This window comes from Megascapheus bottae, chromosome 11, assembly GCF_031878675.1.
Source record: "Megascapheus bottae isolate mThoBot1 chromosome 11, mThoBot2.hap1, whole genome shotgun sequence".
NCBI classification, from domain to species: Eukaryota; Metazoa; Chordata; class Mammalia; order Rodentia; family Geomyidae; genus Megascapheus; species Megascapheus bottae.
This window is the reverse complement of record NC_143519.1, coordinates 32,322,823-32,349,136: the sequence shown is the minus strand read 5'-3', so window position 1 is coordinate 32,349,136 and position 26,314 is coordinate 32,322,823. Positions and strand designations below refer to the sequence as shown.

The following is a 26,314-nucleotide window of genomic DNA, read 5'->3' as shown; positions in this document are numbered from 1 at the left end:
AATTGGGGATTCTAGGACTGCTATCACCCTAGTTAAGGATCTGGTTTCATGGATGTGCTGCCCTTTATGTGGTCTCACATTAAATAAAATATTAAACATTGCATAACCCTTTACTTAATAGCATAACTAAGATTGAGATAAATCAGTACCTTTATACTGAATTTTGTGATAGGTGTTTTAATTATAATAAACTTAAGCAACTGTAATCTAATATGTTTTGGATAGTGAGAATGAGAACTCAAGACAGACAGCAAATGAGAATGAAAAGTGAGTCAGATCACTACTATACTATTGGTGGGAGTGCAAACTCATTCAACCACTATGGAAAGCAGTATGGAAGTGCCTCAAAAGGCTAAACATAGAGCTCCCCTATGACCCAGCAATTCCACTACTTGGCATTTACCCAACCATCCAGAAACTAGGGCATACTAAATCCACTAGCACAAAGATGTTCATTGCAGCACTATTTACCATAGCAAAGATATGGAACCAGCCTAGATGTCCCTCAGTTGATGAATGGATCAACAAGATGTGGAATTTATACACAATGGAATTCTATGCTGCTGTCAGAAAGAACGACATTGCCCCATTTGTAAGGAATTGGAAAGTCTTAGAAAAAAAAAAATCATATTAAGTGAAGTAAGCCAGACTCAAAGGAACATAGGCTCAATGTTTTCCCTCATTTGTCCTAATCAGTAGAAATCTTGGCCTCTCCTAGCAGAGATTTACAATAGAACAAAACCTAGATACATAAGGCCATATAGAATGACACTAAATGAACGGACCTCTATGATATAGAAACAAAAACACATAATGAGTGATTGTTGTCCTTAATGTACTGTTACCTCTCATGCTTTTGCTGTCCCTTGCTTATCTCATATTATTACAGTTTTTAACCTTGTTATCTGATATACTGTATTTATGTTTATTGGTAATTTGAAATAGGATAGGGAAGGGGTTGAAAACAAGATTAGCTGTGGGGGTGTGGGGAGCGAAATGGGGACCAAGACATGAGAAAGGGTATCAATGTTTGTGAAGTAATTCACCTTCTATCTTGTGGACATAATATAACCCTTCTATTAATTAGAATAAAAACTCTATGGAGAGGCCATGGGTAGCGAGGTGACCAAGGGGTTCTGGCAGCTCTGGATCCCTTTCAGAGGCTTTAGGGGGCTCCTCTACCCCCAGAATCCCAGCTCCTAGGTTCAGCCCTGCAGTCCAGCCTCGCAAGTTAGTTATGGACAAAGAGGCTCTGCAGCAGCAAGTGGAATAGAATTCGGGCTGGGTCAATTTGAGCCGGGATGGCTGCGGAGGAGGAGTGGGGGAGAAAATGGAGGGCCCCTCATGTTGCCCAGCCTCTGGCTGCTCCTAACTGCCTGGAGCCATACCTAGTATCTGGCAAGGGGGGGGGGGGGCGTGCCTTGGAGATTAGGAGAGTCCAGCAAGGGGCAGAATCCAGGCCCCAGGGAAGGGTGGTAGGAGGGGAGGCATCCTACCTGGCCTGGAGTGTGTGTGTGGGGGGAGGGGTGGAGGAGGGAGGAAGCTCCAGCAGAAAGGGGGCTGCTTTGAGAGCCTTTCTTTTGTTTTCCTCGTGGAACGCTGTCCTAGCTACTCATTCTTGGTATGCTGCCCTGCCCGACCCTAGAGATTACAAGGCCCGAGCTCCCCATCCTAGGAACCCACCCCTCTCTTATTGGATTTTCTTAAGTCATTCAGAAATGGGTGTCATTGCTTTTGCCAACCACAGCTGCAATGAGAGACTGTGATTTGTAGTAGTATTTAAATGGCCCCCTATGGAACTTACTTGTGCAAGTTGCAGTCAGGCTGAGTGTGCAACTCCATGGTGAGAGTGCTTTCCTGCTTTGTGCAAGGCCCTTAGTATTCCATTCCCAGCACAAGACCAAAAAGCTGTAAGCCCTACTGCCCCCCCATACAAAAAAAAATCACAGAAATCTACATTTTGTAATTTATACTATTTGTAATTATCCATATCTTCCCCAAATTGTATTGGAAAATAGATGTTTCAAGCTGTTATTTTACTCTGTATCACGGTCAACTAAGTAGTTTAGGCTGGCTTGAAACTTGCTACCTTTTTACCTGTACCACCAAGTGCTGGGATATCAAGGTTTTGCCACCACATCCTGCCTCAAAAAAAAAAAAAAAGGACTCAAAAATATACTTATATTTGGAAGCAAAGTCAAAGTCAGTGACTAGCCTGTTAATGTTTCACACTAATAATTAGCCTGTTAGAAATAAAAACGTAGTATATTAATAGATAAATAGATAGTATGAAGAACTTACAAGTTATATATCTGATCAAAGATTTACATCTAAAATGTATAAAGAACTCTTAATCCAGTTAAATAAAAAAGGATGAATCTAAAAAAATATGGAAAACATAAATTAAATCAAGAGATTTAATCATAATCTACCTATATTTTTAAATCAGTGTCATTTTAATTCCTCAAATAATTGAGCATCTTTTTCCTCAGTTTGCTTTTGAACAAACTAAATCAGCTTTCTTTGGCTCTCAAAAATATTATTAGGTTTACATAAAAAATTTTCACCATTATTCGTCTTCACAAATTGTGTCTATAAATCTTTTAGCAGAAAAAATGGTAAATTTTTCATTTTGCTACATTTGCCATGACTTGAAAAATTTTTAGCAAGCAAATTTTTCTGTTAGTTTTAACTTTAATCAGTTTTGTCATTCGGACTGCCCTGTTTTTGTAAAGGTTGATTACTTTATGTTCTTTTTGCTTTTATACACTTCATTTTCCAGATTATCTTTTTTTATCCTTTATACATTTATTATTTGGAGCATTTCAGTAAACAACTAGCTGCTGTATGAGTGTGTGTGTGTGTATGTGTGTGTGTGTGTGTGTGTGTGTGTGTGTGTGTGTGTTAACTCACTATGTAGCACAAGGTGGCATCGAACCCATGATGGTTTTTCAATGACTTGTACAAAACACATTCAGAAATTGAATTAATAAGTTTCAAGATATTTATCCAAAGCCACAGTCATTATCTACCCACTCTGAACATGCTTTCCATTTGTCTTGCTTTCTATTCTTTTGGTAAGTGGACCTGACATGTAAAAATAGCTCTAGCAATAAACCTTTAGTCTCAAAGTGCTTACCATTCCCCATGAGTGCTTTTATAACTACAGCTTACTTTGTAGTGAAGTTGTAATGACAGCTATCATCAAAAAGCTTTCATGAAGCATTTGCTGATCTTTAGATGCTGCATGTAACAAGTGCTGTTATAGAATCTTCAGGGTCCTACTTAAGAATTTCCTAATTCAGCCTAGTTTTCATACAGATAACCCTTAAAATATTGAATAAAGTTGGACATCCCCTGTCTTTCTTTTTTTATTGCCTCATGCAATAAATGTGCACTAAATTCCTCAACTTTGCCTGGGATTATATTTAGACCTGGATCTATAGTGGTGGATGAGACAGACATGCTCTCACTGGAATATCATAAATAAGCAGAAATTTGGGTTGGTTTAAATTATAATGCTGCATTAGAAAGCACATACTTTTTCCCACAGTTGTGTATATGTACAACAGGCCAGCATTAATGCAGTCTTCCAAAAACAGGACAAAGCTGCTTTTTCACATGCTGTTTAATTCATGGTTACTTGGTCATCATTTATTGTTGCCATAAGGAGACTTCAATAAGCAAGTAAAGTTAACAAAAATATATTTAATTCATGTTTTAGGACAGACTGCATCATTTCTTCCTTTCTGCATCAGTTAAATCATGCCTTTGACAATATAATAACCCAATATGTTAATTAGGTAATTCTTTCCATATTTAGGATACATTTATTTCCCATAAGGCTAAGATACAGTTAAGATGAGTAATATGCCATGGGAGATAACCATTTGTAGACATCATCTATGCTCTATTCCTTTAATAGCTGGGATATTTTTAGTTCCTGGTAGATTACTTCTCCTTTTCTACCCATGTTAACAAAATTAAAAATAGTAAATGACTATAGCATTCTAAAGTGACTGACCATCTCTGTCCCTTAAAGATAAGCCAAAGTCTGACATATTAACAATAACAGGTGAGGGATTCTCACACTGTGGTTTCCAAAATACTAAGAAGGGTAATTTAAGAATATATCCTCAAAGTTCTTCCAGTTCTATAGGATAATTATTGTATTATGTATTTAATGTTATGTTTTTCATGTTTATATTCACAAAATTATTTATCTGGGTACTTAGTATTTGATATTTATCTTGTAAGTAGCACTGTGAATATCTGAGGCTCATGGTTGTACTCTCCCACCTTCTCTGGCACATAAAGTGCCAATGTTAGTATGCCATGGAATGCTTCTTAAACCAAAATTATGTATCATTTTGCAGTTTCTAGAAGCACTCTGATGTATTGTAATCTTTTCAGAGTTTTCAAGACTTTCCTTGTAGTTTTCTATGTTTCAAAGTAACCTTAAAAGTAATGGAGGGAGGATGATACTGATTTATTCAATAAAGTTATTTTCCTTAGAACAGATTCAACTTCACTTCACAATTATTGTTTAAAATACTTATAGGGCATAAGGTAATTAAGTCAGAAGAAAGCATTAGATATTCTTGTCCATAGGCCATCTACAAAATGTGATTAAGGATAGCCATCAGGTCACCTCTGTAATGTATGCTTTCCTTAGCCAGATATTATTAAGCATGCCTGAAATAAGTCCCGACACACAAGGGAAGTTATTTCACCATGATTGTAACCTAAAGTAAACTCTAAATGGGTCTTTGTTCCTGAATTTTTCTAATTCTCTTCACTCTCCTTCATCTGTAGAGTTTTCTACCCTGGTTCAGACTTAATCTGTTCAGTACCTTACCATGACTCCTGTGAACAAATATGAAGGATCTGAAAAGTGAAGCTGTTCAATACAATGGGGGCTCATTAACATTGCTTTAACAAGCTTCAGTTTATGCAAGCCACTGTTGTCTAACATGCAACTCTAATTTGAATCCACACTCTTCTGCATGGTAATGAGGGCTCTGCTGAATGCCAGTGTTTGTGCATATACATGAGTACAATAGATTTAACTCAATCAAGAAAATATTAATGCATGCTCAAGCTTAATTTGATTTTGGATTAACAGTTCTACAATAGAAGAGTTTTGTGCAAACGCACATACCTCCAAGAAGGTTTTAAGAGTACACAAAAAAGTAGAGTAGGGTTGCCATTTTCAAAGGATCATACAAGATTCTTCTTTTAGAGTAAACTCTTTTCTTGATCTCATTGCTAATATAATATACATGTTATATTTCTCATATGCAGAAGAAGAGCACAAGGTATCATACATATAGATCTATCATCTATGTATATATGTATGTATGTATGTATGTAGGTATGTAGGTATGTATGTATGTATGTATGTATGTATCTATCTATCTATCTATCTATCTATCTATCTATCTATCTATCTATCTATGTTTTGCCACAAATACAATGCCTTAACAAGTTACTTATGTTTTCACATTTTCATGGTAAGATAGGAAAATAAAATATAGTGACTCCATGTTCATAAATATCATTCAAATGCAGGAAATATTTTTTCTATGATATCATGATGCCGACATCTCAATGATTATTAAAATATTTATTTAGAAATGCCATGTAAAGAATGTATTCTTTCTACTGCAAATACATCTGTATATTAATTCTGAAAATATGTTGCTTAATTTTGCACAAAAATTAAATATTTTTAGCATCTATGTTTAGCTTAGGCTTCAAATTCTAAAAGAAATGACTTTGGTTGATTAGGAAAATAAAAATAGATAAGAAAAACAAAACTTAACAATAAAAATACTAAAAGCAAAACTCATTGGGAGATTTTCAATATTCATATTGAAATTGCATAATCATTTGGTTCTTTTTCCTTTATGTGCTATTAAATTGACAGTCATTTCAAGCAACTTAAAAATAATTTTCATTCTACTTTCTGTACTTTTCTTACTGGATTAATACTTTATTGTAGTCCCCAGTTTTACTCTGCATCAAATTTCTCGTAACTGCCATGGACTCCTACTGTTAATTTTGTAGATTCTCCACATCACAGACTTTGTGTGGATTATTTTTAAGTTACTCTTGTCACCAGCTACCTCTGTTATCTCTGCTTTCTTTTCAGGTACCAAAGTCAGATACAGTAACAAAGTAGATAAATCCTAAGGGGGGAAAAGAGAAAAGAAATAGATTCACATGGTACATTAAGAACAACAATCACAAAGATAAACCTCTTGCTTCTGTGTGTTTTCAGGTTTATGTTCTTGCATTGAGATTTTCAAAATGAGGTTAAGTCCTTGCTTAGGTGCTCTAATCAATCGCAATCTTGAAATCAAAGTGTTTCCCAGTGTTCAAGCAGGACTGTGTAATAAATAGGAGAGCTGTAAAATGCCTTCTCCCTACCAGAATGAATGATAGCTTAGTGCCTTAACTTTTGCCATTGTGCTCTGTGAACCAGTTCTGGTCCCCCAGTACTGCTCAGATAGAGGAAAATTGTCTTGAATGTCCCTGCATATTTTAATGTTTGGTTTAATGTTATACCTGAGTTGAGGGTGGAACTGGTTAAAGACCCATTGTCCACTTTACTGAAAATTTCCCTTCTTTGTTTATGGAAGCTAGTTATTTGCCACACCACAATTTTCTGTCTGTCGGCCCTGCCAGGACTTGCTTGGTGCAGTTTCCCCTTTTCTCCTACCTCTTGTTTTTGCCCCTATGCGCTGCAGGTTTGGGAGGTGTGCTCACAGAGTGTTCCTCTATTTCATAGTGAGAACTCACTGAAGTCTCCCAACCATTGGTGAAGATATGCAAGACTCCATTACTTCACCTCTTTCTATCTCAATGTTTTCAGACCTTGCCTACCAGGGTGGTAGGTCAGAGGCTCGAGCCTATTGTAGAAGCTCCTATTCCTTGCTTAGAGAGCCCAGTCCTCCCATATAGTAATCCACCCTACGTGCTGTAAAGTCTGTAGTAATCCTGAGATACTGGAACTTGCAATAGCCAGAGAAAATGGAGCCTGAACTAGAGGCCCTTCAAGGGCTGAGCTTCTGTCACTACTTAGAAATCTCAGTTTGACTGTGTGTAATCTGCTCCATCTCCATGATCTCTTTTCTAACTTTATCCCTTTTGGGGGGTTAAGTCCTTGGAGTGTAGCTTACTCTGTCCATTTGCCTGACTACACACTTCTTGCAAAGAGATAAAGTAGACTGATTTCACTGAAATCTAATCTCTCCAGCAGTAAAGGTCGGTGTCTGGATTTCCAAAGTCCTCTAAAGAATATAATTTTTTTTTCATAGCAGAGTGGAGTTGCCAATGTTTCCTTTATTCACCCTGAGATCACTCAGCTTGCCTGACCTGTGTGTGTGTGTGTGTGTGTGTGTGTGTGTGTGTGTGTGTGCGTGCGCGTGCGCGTGCGTGCTTGCCTGCCTGCCTGCCTGCCTGCCTGCCTGCCTGCCTGCCTCTGAGGACTTTTTTCTATCTGAATACCATGGCTTAATGGTTCAGATGTTTCTAAACTCTAAATATATTTTGATACCCAAATTACTGCAGTGGCAGCCCAATTCCAAATCTTGGTTTGACAGGATTTTTTAGTGGTAAATGGAAGTTAATTACTCCCTTTTGGAATTTCTACCAGCAGAGGCTAAATCTTTTCTTTCTTTCTTTTTTTTCTTTATGGCTGCTGGGAATGAAGTCATTAGGTGAAGTTGCTTTATGCCAAGACCTGCAAGACTTTCTGTATCAGCCTCAGATGGCAGCTTACACATTAGACCCTGGCCACATACTAGAATTTGCCTTGATTACTGATTCTTTTCTTCTTGTGTTTTATATTGTTTTTTTTTTCTTTTTTGGTTTTATGTTGTTTATTTTATTTCTATTCTCTCAGACCTAGCTGACTTCAGGCAGTTGGCGGGTAGGTAATAAAACCTGGTACCTTGGGAAAACAAGCTGTAGACAGACTGTCACACAAGATGATGACTCACTGCCCTTTTCCAAGATACAAGAACTAAAAGGCCCCACTTTAAGGGTAAGATAGAAGACACCCATTCAAACTAAGTAACTTTCAGAATTTCCTTTTGCCAGGCATGAATTCCATTCTTTGTCTGTACCCATTCCTTCAGAGTTTCCAGAGTTTTACCATTTCCAAGGAGAAGGTAAATATCCTAATATTTTAACTCAACCTTAAGAAAGAAGGCTGGTAGAAGAGAAGTTTGCTTTTTCCGTTAATTTATTGGTTTTTTTTTTAACTCTTTGAGTCTGACCTTTTTGATATTTGTGTGTGTATACATAATTTCTCTATATCCTCAATTTGGGGGCACATTTCTTTTTTTTTTCTTTCCATATATTGAGGGTACATTTCTTGCAATGAAATTTTTCAGAATATATATTTTCAATATAATTAGAAAACTATTAAAGGAGGTTAATTATGCTTGGAAACACTTGGGCATCTTTATTATTTAGATATTTATCTCCGAGACAAGCTAGAGCATTCCAGAGAACCAACCAAATCATTTGCATTACCCTCTTTATTAGTCAAAAAAATAGAAGAAGGATCATTTTGTTAACCTCATTAAAAGCAAATAGGTAGCTAGTATGTAGTTACAATGATTTTACCCTAACTTTTCTTGTAAATATCTTGGAATATAATGTTTTATTGAGAGTGCAGTCAGGAGACAATACTGATGTAGCATAAAGACAATGTATCTATGAGGCTCTAATATAAATATTGAATTATTTTAGTCATAGTCAAAGAAAAATGTAGTTAATTTCATCATAAAACTATGCTATTTCAATTATGATTACCAAATAACAAATAATTTTTACCTGGGAAGCTTACTCTTTTTTTTTGTAGAGTTATTGGAATTTGAACTCAAGGTTTCTTGCTCTTACTTATTCAGAATGTTTGTTCATATCTATTACTATTTTTTTTTTGGTCATTTATGGGGCTTGAACTCTGGGATTGGGTGCTGTCCCTGAGCTCTTCAACTCAAGGTTACCACCCTACTCCTTGAGCCACAGTGCCACTTCCAGTTGTCCAGTGGTTAATTGGAAATAAGAGTCTCAAGACTTTACTGCCTGGGCTAGCTTTGAACCTTGGTCCTCAGATCTCAGCCTCTTGAGTAGCTAGGATTACAGATGTGAGACATAGCACTAGGCCATATCCACTCCTTTTCCAAAATGAAACCATGCTAAAAAAGAAAGAGAGAGAGAGAGAGAGAGAGAGAGAGAGAGAGAGAGAGAGAGAGAGAGAGAGAGAGAGAGAGAGAGAGAGAGAGAGAGAGGGAGAGAGACAGAGAGAGAGAGAGAGAGAGAGAGAGAGAGAGAGAGAGAGAGAGAGAGAGATACAGAGACAGAGACAGAGACAGAGACAGAGAGAGGGAGGGAGGGAGGGAGGGAGGGAGGGAGGGAGGAAGGAAGGAATTTAATGGGTCATTGAAAATTTATATGCAAAACTTTTCACTTAGGATTTGGCTCCAAATCACTTTAGTGTGACAGGTAACAACTGTATTTAAAAACTTATCCACGCATTCCCATTTTAACAAGATGTAATGCCAAAGACAGTTTGTAATATTTATTCATAAAAATCCTCAAATATTCTTGCCTCTGGCTTGAATGTATTTGTAAGGTGTAACTTTCATAAGGTCTACAGTATTTTTGCTAACTTTTTGGCAAATGTACAGAATATGTATTTTATGTGACTTTTCAGTAAGAAGTATGATTTGGGAAGTCTAGGCTAAGACATGCCATTTTTATTGTCTGTTTGTGTAACACGAACACCCAAACACTCTCAGCTGCTAATGTTGCTCTCCATTTCACTTGCCAATATTCTCCATAACTATGAGTTCAGAAGTTTATATGCTCAAATCTGAACCACTCACTAGTGCTAAATGCAATGACAGGGAGGGCACATAGTAGAAAGTGAAGTTCATTTTCTTTCATTTGAAAATAACTGAAGCAAATCTCTTACTGATTCCTCTGTATAATAAACAGCATATTGAATTTCAGTGTATTTTAAATTCCAAATACACTACTAAGGAAAGGTGATTTTAAATGTAGCCTAGTTTCATTATTTTGTCTAAACTTTGTGTTCGTAGTTTTAGCCAAGGGATAAAATTAATGATATACAAATAAAATATGCTATAAAATAAAACTTTAGGCTTCCTTACAGAGTATCTTAAATTCAGCACAAAAGAAGAGCTTTTCTTTTGCATATTGGTCAAGGAAGTATTTTCTGGTTCAAAGTGAATGACATGAAATGTAATTGTAAAAATGAAATTCAATGATACATGTAACTAAATCACATAAATATTTACTTGGTATACATAAGGTATATTTTAAAAACTAGTAGTGAATTTTTTCTGTTTTGTAATCTATTAAATGACACTGGGTACTGCATTATTTTTTTAAGTAAGTCTTAGTTTTGTTTTTGAATTACTGACAGAGTTCCTAAACTCAGGAACTCCTAAAGAAGCTTGTCCTTGAGAGAAAATATCTGGGTGAAATGAATTAGTGAAACTGATTATCTGTCAGTAGACCAATTATATTTTACTGTGTACACAGTCTTTATAAAACCACACTACTTCATGTAGTGTCTTTGTTTTTTGCAGAGTGAATAAAAATACTTAAAAAACTGAGGAATATTTGAACTTTGGCAAATTGTAATGGGTGAACATTTCTTTCCCTTAATCTTTCAATCACAATTTTGTAATATATGGACCACTTTTCTTTGTATCTATCCTGTGTTTGTAGCAACATGCATTACCTCCTATATTATCACTGCCAAAATAATTGTCTGCTATCTAATTCTTGATAGTCTGTGTGTGTGTGTGTGTGTGTGTGTGTGTGTGCGTGTGTGTGTGTGTGTGTGCATGTGTGTGTGTGTGTGTGGTGGGGGTGGGGATGGTATGTACGCATGCTGGGCTTGATCTCTGGGCCTGGGTATTGTTCCTGAGGTTTTTCTTGTTCAAGATTAGCACTCTGCCAGTTCAGCCAGAGTTCCAATTCTCTGTATCTTTAATATCATACTGTCTTCCTAATTTCTATATATTATGAGCTCATAACTATCGCACAATGGTCATGAGAAGGGGGAAGGAGATTGTGGAGCTTCAGTCACAACTGAACTATTATTAATGTATTTCAACATTGAATAGTAGGCTTCTATTTTCTGTTTTATGTATAGTAATTAAATCTTCAGAATTTTCATTTAATTTGGAATTGATAAAAAAAAAGTCAACCATGTTATATATTCCCAAATAATTACTCAATACTTTTAATCATTTTCTAATAGATGAAACATCAGACTACTCCATTAGGTAACAGTGGCTGAAATAGTCAAGATCCATACAAAAATGAATGAGGCACAGTCTAAGTATAATAAATATTTCAATATGTGCAATAACTTTAAGTAAGCAGTTTCTAACTGCTTATGATATGTTTTATTATATTTTCACCTTTTTCTTTGTTGCTTTTTATTAACCATGAATAATAGATATTATTTATTCTTTATCTTGGAGCCCACTGCAGGCATTTCTTTTTAAAATTATTTCTATGGTTAATTTTTTTTTCATCTATTGATTCCACAGCTGGATGTGATAACATCATGGAACAAATTGATCAGGCTTGCTCTTGTCTTGTTATTCTTCTTTAACAATAAAGGATTTGAAGGCCAAAATGGAGCCTCTATATTCCACTCACATAACACCTCTAAGATTAGATTATTTTTCCTATTTTTCACTTACGTAATCCATAAAGTTGGTAATCTCTGTAATTTATCATGTTAGTCTCTAGTTTTCCTTAGTAAATTCATTGTTTTGAGTTCTTTTGCATCAAAAACAATTATTTTTCTTCTATTAATTTTGATGGTCCTGTGGCTTGAATTCAGGGCCTGGACACTGTCTTTCAACATGTTTTGCTCAAAGCTAGCACTCTGCCACTTGAGCCACAGTACCACTTCTGGCTTTTTCTGTGTATATGGTACCTAGGAATTGAACCCAGAGCTTCCTGTATGCTAGGTGTGGGGACTCTACCACTAGCTATGTCCCCTACTGCAAAAAAAAAAAAAATTCTTTAGATTTATTTTTTTTTAATTTTCAAAGGAAGTGACAGATTAAAATCTTAAACATTCCTGTCACCGTAGGATTTTGCATGATGCTAGGACAAATGATTATTTATTACATTTGCTCTAAATACTCATAATGAAGCCTATATCAATCCCAAAATACCAAGAAAATTAGTTTTCTAGTTTATTTGGCACAGTTTTTGTATTATTATAAAGGGCAAGCTTTATAGTTTTCTAAGTATTAGATAATTATACTAGCAAATGGCTCTGTCTCAATTACTATCAATATGTAGCTAAAATATTGGATTTAAAAACAACTTTTTTTTTGCTCGAGAGGCAAACTTTATCGAGAGTTTAAATTAAATAGAAGTAGAAGTACTTCTAGGAAATTTTATTACAGGACAAAAATGAAGTCTAATGAGAAAGCCCAGCAGAAGACAATGCTTGATGTAAATCACATGCTTACATTTCAGGTTTTAGTCTTTATGCATAGGAAACCAGTTATTATCCAAATGACAATGTTCTAAGTTAAGTTCTATCAGAATCACATATTCAATCATTTAGATTTTAAGTATTATATGATTTTTAACCCTATTTATTACTGAATTTCTCTCTACTTGCCTACTCATTTGTGCAGGCAGAAAAATGTATGACTTATGGCCTATTTAAGATAGCTAGATACTTATGGTACTTACTTTTTCTTTAAAGAAAATTTTCATATTGAGAAAGCTGATTAGAAACAATAAATAGTTTCTAAAATGTCAACTTTAAGCAAGTATCAGGTGGGTTTGAAGTGCATGACATTTATTTGATATAGTGGATATTTCCAAGAAAAGTGGAAATGAGTACCTCATTCTTGGAAACACTGGTGTTGTTTGCATCATACATTATAGGTATCTCATCTTAGACTACTAAATTTAGGTTTCTGGACTTCGATTCCATTCTCAGAGCCACCAAATCTTTTTGTGCTGGTGATAATACTTGAACTCAGTTCCCCACAGTTTTGTGTACTTTTTGGCTCAATACTAGATTGAAAACCTGTTCCACCAGTTAAACCCTGCCGGGGCCAGCCGGCAGCAAACCAGGGTTCGTGGATTGGGATTCCTGAAATAGGGGCAAGGACTAGGAAAAAATAGAAGAGAGACAAACAGATGGAGTTCGGGAGGACTACAGCCCAAGTCAGCGGTCCAAGAAGTCTGTGAGCTCCAGACTGCTGCCTAAGACTGTCTCGTTTATTTTTAGTTCCGACCTTAAATACTCTTCTTAAAACTAGGGAGTTGCCAGAGGCTACATTCATACAAAATAGTAAACAAATCACATATAGGATAAATGAGAAAGGATTAACATTGCTTAAAGTCATCATGATAAGAACTGATTGACATTGCTTAAAGTCATCATGATAAGAACTGATTGACATTGCTTAAAGTCATCATGATAAGAACTGATTGACATTGCTTAAAGTCATCATGATAAGAGTTACTTCCTTGTGTATACAGTTGTGTAGGTCCAAGGTCAGGTCCAAGGTCATTGACCCCACAGTCGGTCCCCAACAAAACCCTATCTTTGTTAACTGTTCTTTCATGTGCCACTGGAGATAAGAGACTCATGGTCTGCTTAGTTTTGCTTCAAACTATATCTTCAAGTCTCAGCCTCCCAAATAGCTGATATAAGACGTATGAGCCAAAAATAGCTTCCCAATCACCAAGATTATAGATTTGTGATATGAAAAACAAATAGTTACTGTCACTGACTATTAAAGTGAGGCATGAATCATTTGTTAATAATTTTTGAATATGAAATCTGTCATATCAGAGATTTTGCTCATAACATTCCCACCAAAAATCCTTTAAAATTATCATTAGTTTTCTTAGAGTTTTGAGATACTTTTCTTAGCAAAAGTGTTTTTTTTCAATTTTGTCAGTCTCACAGTGTAGGCTTAGGAAAAGTGATCTTTACTTCATGTGAGAGAATACAACTGTCTCAGAAAAGCATAAAATCAAGGACAGGAAAACACATGTTTCTCAATGATCTGTGTGTTTCAGAAGGCTCTTTGAGTCAGCATACTGAGGACAAACAATGTACTTTATTGTTTTCCAAGCCTCCTACCTTCATTGAACTATATATTTTCATGTCTCATTAATTAGTTGACATTACATTTTAAATATTAACACTGTGTTAACTTAAGCATTAATTCTATAAAGAAACTTTTTCCAATATCCTCTTAATTTTCTAGACATAAAGAATATTTACATGTACTTTATATTTTAGAAGTTTAATAATTAACCTTAAAATAGAGTCAGGGTGTTGAGGTAATAAGGTATTTGCTGGATTAATTAAAGTTCAAATAGGAAATATTATAGACTATATAAATATAGCATATGAATTATGGCATAGCACATGGTATATTAATGCACTGTAAAATTGAAACTGTCTTGGGTAAAAGAAATACACATGAAGACCATCAGCAGAACTTAAAAAAAATGTATCATCTTCTCATAAAGAATAGTTAGCTGTCAACACAAAACTGCTTTGTGTGCAGTAATTCAAGCTAAAAATATTTTTTTGAGAACCAGCATAGTTTCCCTATGTTTTTGAGTACAATTTCTAGAGTACTAAAAGGCGCTCACTACTCATGACACTATGTAACAATAAATACACATACACTAATTCAGTAGAATACTATTATTGCATTTTTTAAAGTATAGGAATGAAATCTGCTTATATACTGTAAGATTTTCTGTCAGATATTGTTAAAGGCTGGACTGAACTAAAATTGTTTTGTTTCATTTGTCTCACATTCACTTAGTGATAGATATTTAGCAGTATTAACAAGTTAATAATTTGATTTTTGTGGTAGGTGATTGATTGAATGCTGGACTTAGAGTTTGGTAATCAGGGTCTTTAGATTTGAGTCATGTGCTGAATTCTGTGCAATGACATTTACTAGATAAATCTTCACACTTACCTTTACATTAAATATAGTTTTATGATATATTTTGTACATTTAAGTATAGTTTTGTGTAAGTAAAAAGAAAAATATTTCTGAAACATCAAAAGGAAACCTTACCTAATTGTGAAACAATTAGTAAGGATTTGCCCATGCCATAGAGTCATGGATATTTTAAGAACCATAGATAAATGATAAATTTTGAGAATTAGCAGAGAAAAAAATTACATGAATATGCTTTTATGCTCATGAGTGTTTGTGTATGTTTTGTATGTGTGTGTATGAAATGTGAGTATATCCTATTTCTTTTTTTCATATATTTTTATTGTAATTAATAGAAGGGTTACATGAGATTTGCCAGATAGATGGTGCATTAATTCTCATACATTGATACCCTTTCACATGTCTTGGTCCCCATTTCCCTCCCCCCACCCCCACCCCTCATCTTGTTTTCCCCCCTTCCCTATCCAATTTCAAATAACCAAATACAAACATATCCGATATATCAGGTAACAAAGTGAGATACTGTAACAATATGAGATAACCAAGAGACAGCAAAAGAGATGAGAGATAACATAGTACATTAAGAACATCAATCATTCATTATATGGCTTATGTTTCTATATCCTAGAGATCCTTTCATTTAGCGTCCTACTATATGGCCTTTTGTATCAAGGTTTTTGCTCTATTGCAAATCTCTGATAGGAGAGCCCAAGACTTCTACTGATTATGACAAATGAGGGAAACCATTGAGCCTAAGTTCCTTTGAGTCTGGCTTACTTGACTTAATATGATCTTTTCTAAGTCTTTCCATTTCCTAACAAATGGGGCAATGTCATTCTTTCTCTATTTCTATTATGTCACACACCCATGATTCTAAGGAGGAAAATTGTGAAAACATGGAAATGGTAGATCATATAAGGTCTTTGGACTCTGGGGAAAGAGAATTATGGTTAAATCTATTATAATCACCAATGGTGAATGAGATAGGCTTCAAACAATTATTAAATGTATATTTTAGAAAGCTCAGCACATGTTTTCCAAACTGGCTTTCATTTCTCAAAACCTTATAGATTTCTTAGATATTACCAATATGATCAGAGTTAGCTCCTGTCTTACTTAATTATTCATTGCAATCTCTAATTTACTAGACTTTAACTTGCTGGATTTTGTCCAATTTAATTTTTAATTTACAAATTATTTCATTTTGTATGTAATTGATATATTATAGACTTAAATATTTATGCAAAATTACATATGCTTGACTTATGGAAAGACATTCCATGCTCATGGGTAGGGAGAAGTAATATAGTGAAAATGGCCATACTGCCACAATTGATATACAAACTAAATGCAATCCCAATCAAAATCCCAAAGACATTCTTTACTGAAATAGAAAGTGTAATCCAAAGGTTCATATGAAACAACAAAAGACCTAGAATAGCCAAAGCAATTCTAGGCAAAAAGCCATACCTAACCTGGGCATCTATCCCGAGCATCATAACCCAGGATATGATAAGGACACCTGCTCAGCTATGTTCATCTCTACACCATTCACAACAGCCAACTGATGGAAAGAACACAGATGCTCTACTACAGATGAATGGATACAAAAATACGGTATATGTTTACAATGGAATTCCACATAGCCAACAGACAAGATAAAATAATGGCATTTGCTGGGAAGTGGATGAAACCAAGGAAAATCATGTTGAGTGAGATAAGTCAAGACCAAAGGACCAAAAGGCACATGGTATCTTTAATATGTGGATTTTAGATCCAAACACAACAAGAGCAATCTCTCAATATTCGGGTATCCAACGTTATGGACATGGACTTGGAGATATAAACATAACTACGTAGACATAAAAAGTCTGTGATTGGGGCCGGGAGTTTGGCCTAGTGGTAGAGTGCTTGCCTAGCATGCATGAAGACCCAGGTTCGATTCCTTGGTACCACATACATAGCAAAAAGGCGGAAGTGGTGCTAAGGCTCAAGTGGTAGAGTGCTAGCCTTGAGAAAGTCCAAGGACAGTGCTCAAGCCCTGAGCCCAAGCCCAGGACTGGCAAAAAAAAAAAAAGTCTGTGATTGTCTATGTACTCTATAGACATAATGTTTTATTATATAGATTAATATGTATCTATGACATACAAATCCTCAGCTTAATTTTAAATATGTTATAAATATGTTTATGCCAATAATTGTGTATAGATTCTCTTCTTGAATACTTGTTTGTTAAACATGGTATTTGAAATATGATGTAAAAATCAATGTTAATTAAATCTTAAAAAAGAATGGCAATATCTTCTATAGAGGTATATTAAAAGTTTATTTTTTCTGGTATTTAACATATCATTTTTCAATTCAAATATCAATTTATAATATATGCATCTGTTAGATTGTTTTATAATATGTTCAATCTTACAATATGTTTCAGCTCAAACAAATAATATTCACTTCAGAATTAGAATAAAAATTGTAGTTTTTGACTTTTCTGAGCTTTGAATGTATTGACTAGTTCTAAATACCTGATTCACTTTGGGTTTTGCATGAAAACTAGTCTCAAAATTATGTTTATATTCTTGACGGTGTTACTTAGGAAGTGTTAGAAATAATGAACATACTGTTGAGCCTCTATATCACTAGTAATGTCCTATACTTATTTATTAGTTTTTAAATATCTAATAGATAATTATTAGTTTCAATTTCAACAAATGGACTCCTCTAAGAAACTGGGATCCTGACTACATCTTGAAATCCATTGTGTTTCAGAAGACATGACAGGACCTTGCAGGAGCAGGAGATCTGCCCAATCATTACCTCTCACCTCTTCTTTTCTCCCCTCCACTTTTCCTTCTTGATCCCAAATTAATGTGAATTACTTGAAATGCCATCATATCTCACAGTCAACGTTGATTCATTCTTTTCAGTAGGAGTATCAGGCCTGTGATTTTTTTTAAGTAGACATCAGTTCTGATAAAATCATAATCTCAATTAACTTTTTAAGAGAAAACTTTATGATGAAACATAAAAATTAGTTCTGTCACATATCTTACCATCATTTTTTTGCCAGCCCTGAGGCTTGAATTCACGGTCTTGAGCTATCTCAAAGCTAGAGCCCTACCACTTGAGCCACAGCACCACTTCTGGCTTTTTCTGCATATGTGGTACTGAGGAATGGAACCCAGGTCTTCCCGCATGCTAGGCAAGCACTCTATCAGTAGGTCACACACCCAGTCATAACCATCAGTTTTTATATCTAAATCTGTTTGAGTGATTGATAAAACTATGCTGCAAGAACAGAGTTCATTTCCACTGGAAAATCGAATTGTTTTAAATCACATTTGGTTTTGTTGATTGAGTAAATTATCTGTTCTATCTAGTATGAATTGTGTAAATATTTCGAAGTGAACTAGTTATCATTCTTTTCAAATGCTTTCCAATATAAACTATTAGAAATTTTGAACTACAAAGAGCATTGATCTGTGATTTGATGTATTTTATTAACTATCAATATTTTTATTATCTATAAATAATTTTAATTAAAATATTTTTAGAAAGTAAACCAGTCATCCACTTGAATTATTACTGTAACATTAGTAAATGTGTCTGTACATCACCTTTGAACCCAGAAGACCTAATCCAACTAAACAGACCTATTTCAAGCACTGAAATAGAAAGGGCAATAAGAAACCTTCCATCCAAGAAAAGCCAGGGCCAGATGAATTTACAGATGAATTTTATAAGGTCTTCAAAGCAGAGCTCACACCAATACTCCTCAAGCTTTTCAACGAAATTGAAAACGAAGGCTCTTTGCCAAACTCACTCTACGAAACCAGTATAACCCTCATCCCAAAACCAAACAGACACTCATCAAAGGAAGAGAATGATAGACAAATTTCTTTGATTACTATTGATGAAAAATTTCTCAACAAAATACTGGCCAACTGTCTTCAACATCTCATCAAAAAAACCCATACACTATGATCAAACAGGATTCATCACAGGAAGGCAAAGCTGGTTCAACATACGCAAATCAAATAATATAATTCAATCCATCAACAGGAGCAAGGACAAAAATCATATGATAGACTCAATAGATGCAGAAAAGGCATTTGACAAGATTGAACACCCCTTTATGCTAAAAGAGAAACTAGGAATCCATGGAACATTTCTCAGTATAATATGACAAACACACAGCTAGCATTATACTTAATGACGAAAACCTAAAGCCCTTCCTTCTAAAATCAGGAAGGAGACAAGGATGCCCACTCTCTCTACTCCTCTTTTACATAATATTATAATTCCTAGCCAGAGCAATAAGGCAAGAAACAAGCATAAAAGGGATCCAAATAGGGAAAGGGAAGTGAAATTTTCTCCCTTTGAAGATGACATGATTCTGTATTTAAAGAACCCTATAGACTCTACTCCCAATCTCCTTGAGCTGATTCAAAACTTTGGCAAGGTAGCAGGGTATAAAATTAGCCTCAAAAATCAGTTGCCTTCCTATATGCCAACAGTGAGAGGAACGAGGCAACAATCAGGAAAGCAACTCCTTTTGCAATAGCCTCAAAGAAAATAAAGTACCTAGGAATTATCTTAACTAAGAATGTAAAGGACCTTTTTGATGAAAACTTTAAAACCCTGAAAAAGGAAATTAAAGCAAAACTGAGGAAGTGGAAAAACCTCCCATGCTCCTGAATTGGAAGAATCAACATTGGGAAAATGGCAATCTTGCCAAGGGCTATCTACAAATTCAACGCAATACCCATCAATATCCCAACTTCATTCTTTAAAGAAATAGAAGAAACAATCCAAAACTTCATATAGAACAATAAAAGGCCCTGTATAGCAAAAACAATTCTTAGCAGAAAGAACAGCAAAGCAGGAATTTCAATACCAAACTTTAGACTCTATTATAGAGCTATAGTGAAGAAAACAGCTTGGTACTGGCACAAGGACAGGCCTGAAGACCAATGGAATAGAATTGAAGACCCAGACATTAACCCACAGACCTATGGTCACCTAATCTTCGATAAAGGAGCTAAAAGAATAGAATGGAAGAAAGACAGCCTCTTCAACAAGTGGTACTGGCAGAACTGGCTAAGCACCTGCAGAAAACGAAACTTGGATCCTTCTTTGTCACCCTGCAATAGGATTAACTCCAAATGGATCAGAGACCTTGAAGTAAAACCAATACACTGAAAAATTTACAAGAAGGAACTGGAGATACTCTAGGTCTCCTTGGCACAGGTCATAACTTTCTTACTAAGGATCAATGAACACAACAGATCAGAGAAAATCTGGATAAGTGGGAGTGCATTAGACTGTATAACTTCTCTATGGCAAAGGACATAGCTAGCAAATTAACTAGAAAGCCTCCAGAGTTGGAGAAGATCTTCACTAACCATACAACAGACAAAGGCCTCATATCTAAAATATTTCAACAGCTCAAAAAATTGAATCACCCCAAAACTAATCTCCAAAGAAACAACCATCCAATTAAAAGATGGGCCAAAGACTTAAAGAGAGTCTTCTCTGAAGAAGAAATGAAAATGGCCTATAGACACATGAAGAAATGCTCAACATCTCTGGTCATAAAAGCAATGCAAATCAAAACAACTCTAAGATTCCACCTCACTCCAGTTAGAATGGCCAGGATCAAGAAATCTAATAACAACAGATTCTGGAGGGGATGTGGACAGGAGGAATCATTACTACACTGTTGGTGGGAGTGCAAACTCATCCAACCCTGTGTAAAGCAGTATGGCAGTTCCTCAAAAGCCTAAACATAGAACCCCCCTATGACCCAGCAATCCCACTACTTGGCATTTACCCAACCAGCCAGAAACAAGAACATACTAAATCCATTAGCACGATGATGTTCATTGCAGCACTATTTACCATAGCAAAGATATGCAACCAACTCAGATGCCCTTCACTTGATGAGTGGATCAACAAGATGTGGTATTTATACACAATGGAATTCTATGCTGCTGTCAGAAAGAACAACATCGCCCCATTTGTAAGGAAATGGAAAAAATCATATTAAGTGAAGTAAGCCAGACTTAAAGGAACATAAGCTCAATGGTTTCCTACTTTTGACATAATCAGTAGAATTATGGGCTCTTCTAGAGAGATTTACAATAGAACAAAATCTAGATAAATAAGGCCATATAGTATGATACTAAATGTAAGGACCTCCAGGATAAAGAAACAAAAGCCATATAATGAGTGATTGTTGTCCTTAACGTACTATGTTATCTCTTATCTCTTTTACTGTCCCTTGGTTATCTGATATATTTTATATATGCTTAATTGGTTATTTGAAATAGGAGAGGATGGGGGAAATCAAATTATGTGGTGGGAGGGGAGGAGGGAAATAGGGACCATGACATGAGAAAGGGTATCAATATTTGTGAAGTAATGTACCTTATATCTGGTGAATATACTGTAACCTTTCAGTTAATTATAATAAAAATACATGAAAAATAACTTAAAAATTAAAAAGCAGTAATTAGGTGTTTGTTAGACATATTTTATTAAAATTCCTTCATATAACATGAATAATAACTCTCGCCAGACACTGAATTTTTCACCTTGAAAAAGGTAAGACCTTTTGCTGAAGTATCTCAACATGAATGTATGAGTTCTGTAATTGCAACACATAAAAAGATAGAATGCACAATATGTGCAACATGATTTAGAATTAGGATGTTTCCTTAAAGAGCCAGTGTTTGATATGAGAGTTTGAGCTGAGGAACGGATGTTGAGTATAAGATACTAGCCTTAAGATTAAGTATTACATATGTGAGGCTTTCAAGCTAAAATGATAGGTCTTATGCAATATATACACAAACATTTTATTGCTCCTGAATGTGGTATATATCAGTATCTTCCAAAATTTTTAAAAATTGAGATGAAAAAGGAATTTCTTTTCAGTTAAAACAGCCTAGTTAGAGAAGGTCAATCGTAAATAGAGTGACTTTGTCATTATTACATTTATACTGTGTCAGTGATATTTACAAGGTAGTGAAAAATATGACAGGTTAGATAAGAACCAGTTTTCCTACACTGAGAATAGTATAGATGGTGCTACGTAACTCATAAACATTTACTAACACCCATTATGTAATCAGCACAAATAATCCATTGGAATCCTGGGCTGATCCAGAAAGGCAAACTGGTCATTATTGAAAATTTAGGTCCAGTGTTCTTCTACTTGCAAAATATTTGTAATGTATTGGGCAGTGTAGCAGGTGAATCAACTAAAAAGGCATCTCTTTACTCTTCTGGTAACCAGAATAACAAGATACATTACATCAGATAGTTACACCCAGAGGAGAGCCTAGTACAATGACCTGAACACAATCACTGTGAATAGCCCTTGACAAAGAATGCTTTAGAGAATAGTATCTCCAGCTCCATGGACATTATTCTGAGTGTTGTCCCTGTGCATTAACAGCTTCTTGTTCATGCATTTCTAACCTTTGACTTCACGGACATTTGCACAAAATATGTGATCTCTGTCCTCAAAGATTCAGCATGGATGTTTTCCCATCATAATAAGTCAAATTACTAGGATTATTCCTAGCAACCTACTTTAATAAATCATGAATATGACCTTCTCACAGGATAGTGTTTGAAAGGTACTCTGTAAAAGACCATAAAATGAGAATGTGGATGCTGCAAATAAAGAATATGTTCAAAATAATTGTTCTAAAAGATTTATATTTTCCTTGCCTTATTTTCAACCTTATTTGATTCTTATTTGTACATTAACCTGTGCTGTTTGAGTCAAACCAGCAACGTCATATGTCTGTTGTTATGCCATGTGAAATTTTTTTTTTCTCCAGGTAAGTCAAAGAAAGCTTTGAAAAGTAAGTAGAAAACAAACATGTCTATTTCCTTTCATGATATCGAACTTTCCCTCAAATTTGAACCTATTCTTTGTCATAAATATATTTAGATTATTGTAAGTATATCTATTAGAATTTCTATACTAACAGCTAAGTCAAATGTTTACTTAGTTATCTGATATCTTGAAGAATTTGGAAGATGTATCTTGAAAAAGATTTCAAGAGCATACAACTTAAAAACATAAAATGTGGGGCTGGGAGTTTGGCCTAGTGGTTAAAGTGCTTGACTAGCATGCATGAAGACCCGGGTTCGATTCCTCGGTATCACATATAGAAAAAAGCCAGAAGTGGTGCTGAGGCTCAAGTGGTAGAGCTCTAGCCTTGAGAAAGTCCAAGGACAGTGCTCAGGCCCTGAGCTCAAGCCCAAGACTGGCAAAAAAAACAAAAAACAAAAAACACATAAAATGTATGTTATCTTTACTATCAAATTGTAGATAGATATGCACATCAAGTTGTGCATCTTACTTTAATTTACACCATGCCATGCAATTTTTATATTTATAATACGGTACTAATTATTACAATATCTACAGAGATTTGAACAGCAGTCTACTTTATTTTTAATTAGCAAAAATATGACATAATATGATTTCTTTTGTATGTTTACTATTGAATGTTCTGATAGGGGATAAAGAATGAAATTACTGCATTCTTTCCAAAATATTAGGTTTTCTACTCCGTATCGATGCTGTGGAGCATGGACACAGGATATCATATGAATAAGAAGAAAGTGAATATTTTAAGTTTAGGATAGAGGCCACATTTCTTTTTATTTTTATTTTTTGCCAGTCCTGGGGCTTAAACTCAGGTCATTGGCATTGCCCTTGAGCACTTTTGCTTTTGCTCAAGGCTAGCACTCTGCCACTTGAGCCAGAACACCACTTCCAGCATTTTCTCTGTATGTGATTCTGAAGAATTAAACCCAGGGCTTCATGCATGCTATGCAAGCACTCTACTACCAGACCATACTCCCAGCACAAGAGGCTACAATTCTGGTAGAAAATGCTCTCATTTAAAAATTCTCTGATTGCCAGGGTATGTAGTTAACAGCAATCTGGAATAAACTCAAAGATTAAAAAAAAAAAGTCTGTTTTTCTTAGACACCAAGACAGCTACTAAAATCTTAGTAACCACTGGGCATAATTGCTCATTCTTTTAAAATCAGGTACTCATGGAATAGAAATTTGATGGATCTTAAGATGCCAGTCTTATCAAAAGGAGATGAAACTGGGTGTCACAGGCCTATGTATGCAATTCCAGCCACTCACCTCTGAGGAGTAAGAGGTTTAAAGCTGCCTAATGGGATAAATACATGACCTTCTTTTCTCTAATTATTCAGCCAAAAGCTAGAGGTGAAAGTGTGGCTTAAGTTGTAGAGTGATCAGTGATTGAAAATGCCCAGATTTCAAGAACAATTGCTGGAACACCACACACACACACACACACACACACACACACACACACACACACACACACACACAATGTATGTATGGTAATTAATACTAAATAATCTAGCAAAAATATAGCGTACCTGTATTTGCAATTATCCAGTATACATGGTCCAGGCCATGAAGGGAAAAAGTAATGATAGTAAATACCATGTGTCAAAAGTATTTACTGCAAGAAGGCTTTTTGTTCTGGCACAAGTGGTAGCCTGACTACCTAATAAGTATGAGGCCATGAGTTTAACATCTAATACCAGCCCACTCAAAAACTTTCAATTATCACACTTCATCTTAAAGAGAAAGAAAACATAGAAGAGTTTTCTCAGAATGTGTTTATATTTTTTATCCTCTATAAACTACATACTATGTTAGTGCTAATAGGGAAATTATGATTGCCGTAGCTTATAAACTGTATTTCATTTAACAGTTGGAATTTCATGAATCTAAATTTTCATGAACTATACTGGTTTCCTTACTCTCATTGACTGCTCAGAAAAAAAAATTGGTTTATAAAAATTATAATCTACGTATTTAAGCCCAAACAAACCAAAATACATGAAAGCATATTCATATACAAAACACATATCCACTCTCTAAAGCCATGTTTATTAGTGGAATTAGGAAACCTCAAATAATTTTGATATGTGAAATATTTTTCAATTGTATAATCTTCTTCATGATACATATTATCTTAATTTTCTATAAATTGGAAATGCTCCTTCAACATTTGCATTTCTATTTGTCTGTCTTCCTTTTGTTTTGTAAAAAACATTCACAATCCATTTTCAAATATCTGAAATAGTGTTGACTTCTGCCTCATTTTGTTACATATGTAATTATTCCATAAAACAAGGTTATAGACAGGTATTCATTTCTATATTATAATGAAATACAAAGCTTCAGGATTTATTCTCCATTATGATAAATACCTGTGGAAAATTAGCTAGACAAATTCAATGTAACATTCTCTTTGCTTTCCACATGTATTTCAAATTAAATCCTGGTGTTTTGTCAGGAAAATCATATAGACATAACAAAGTGCCATTTTCCTTTTGTATTTATAACTTTAAAATTAATTACAGATGGACAAAGGAAACATGAAGATAACAACTTACCAACACCATTTCATAAATATTGGCCTGTCTTTACCATCTAAACATATTTTAGCCACATGTCATTCATATCCTACCTGAAACACCTTTATTATTTTGTAGATTATTACTTTCTTCTTTGTTTAAATGGATTGGAAAATTGAAATGCTATTTTACATTTTCTGCTTCCAAGGAAAATATACCACTAATCTGAAATAAGTCATCCAGTAACCTATCAACTTTGACCATCACTATTGACATAATTCAATTCTATCTGTATGCTAATAGCAATTTATCTCTGGAAATAGAATTTTCAAATGTAAGTCAACCAAGAACATGAAATATTGATGTAATACAAGTGAACAAATATGGATAATTTTTAGCAATATGGTGTAATTGATTATAGTTAGGAAAAATTTACATGAAAAGCAAAAAAAAATCACTAGAATCTTCCCAGAATTTATCACTATTCATTTTGAGTTTTACAGCTCTTTTTAAAGTCCAAAGTAATATTAAAATATTCTGATGTAGACAAATAAACCAAGGAAACATAATATTTTAAACCTTTTTAATTATAAATGTGTCTATATTTTAGGCATTTTAAACAAAACTATTAAAAACTTAGTTTATTTTATATATTTTAACAAAGATAATATTACTTGAGGTATTGTTATAGTAACTTAAAATGCAGTGACAAATTTAATATAATGTTTTCATTCTTAATACACAAAGAAATGTGAATTAATCAATGAATATGATAAAATAGTTTTTATTATCTTTTCTTAATCTCCAAATCTGATATTTTATATACACACACACATACACATGTT

General features: G+C 34.6%; 1 long non-coding RNA gene across 4 annotated transcripts in view; it reads left to right on the top strand.

Annotated features, from left to right (window-relative positions):
• Positions 1-26,314, top strand: part of LOC150056880 (uncharacterized) — a 474,030-nt gene that overhangs the window by 131,561 nt on the left and 316,155 nt on the right. The gene's annotated exons all lie outside the window — the stretch shown is intronic.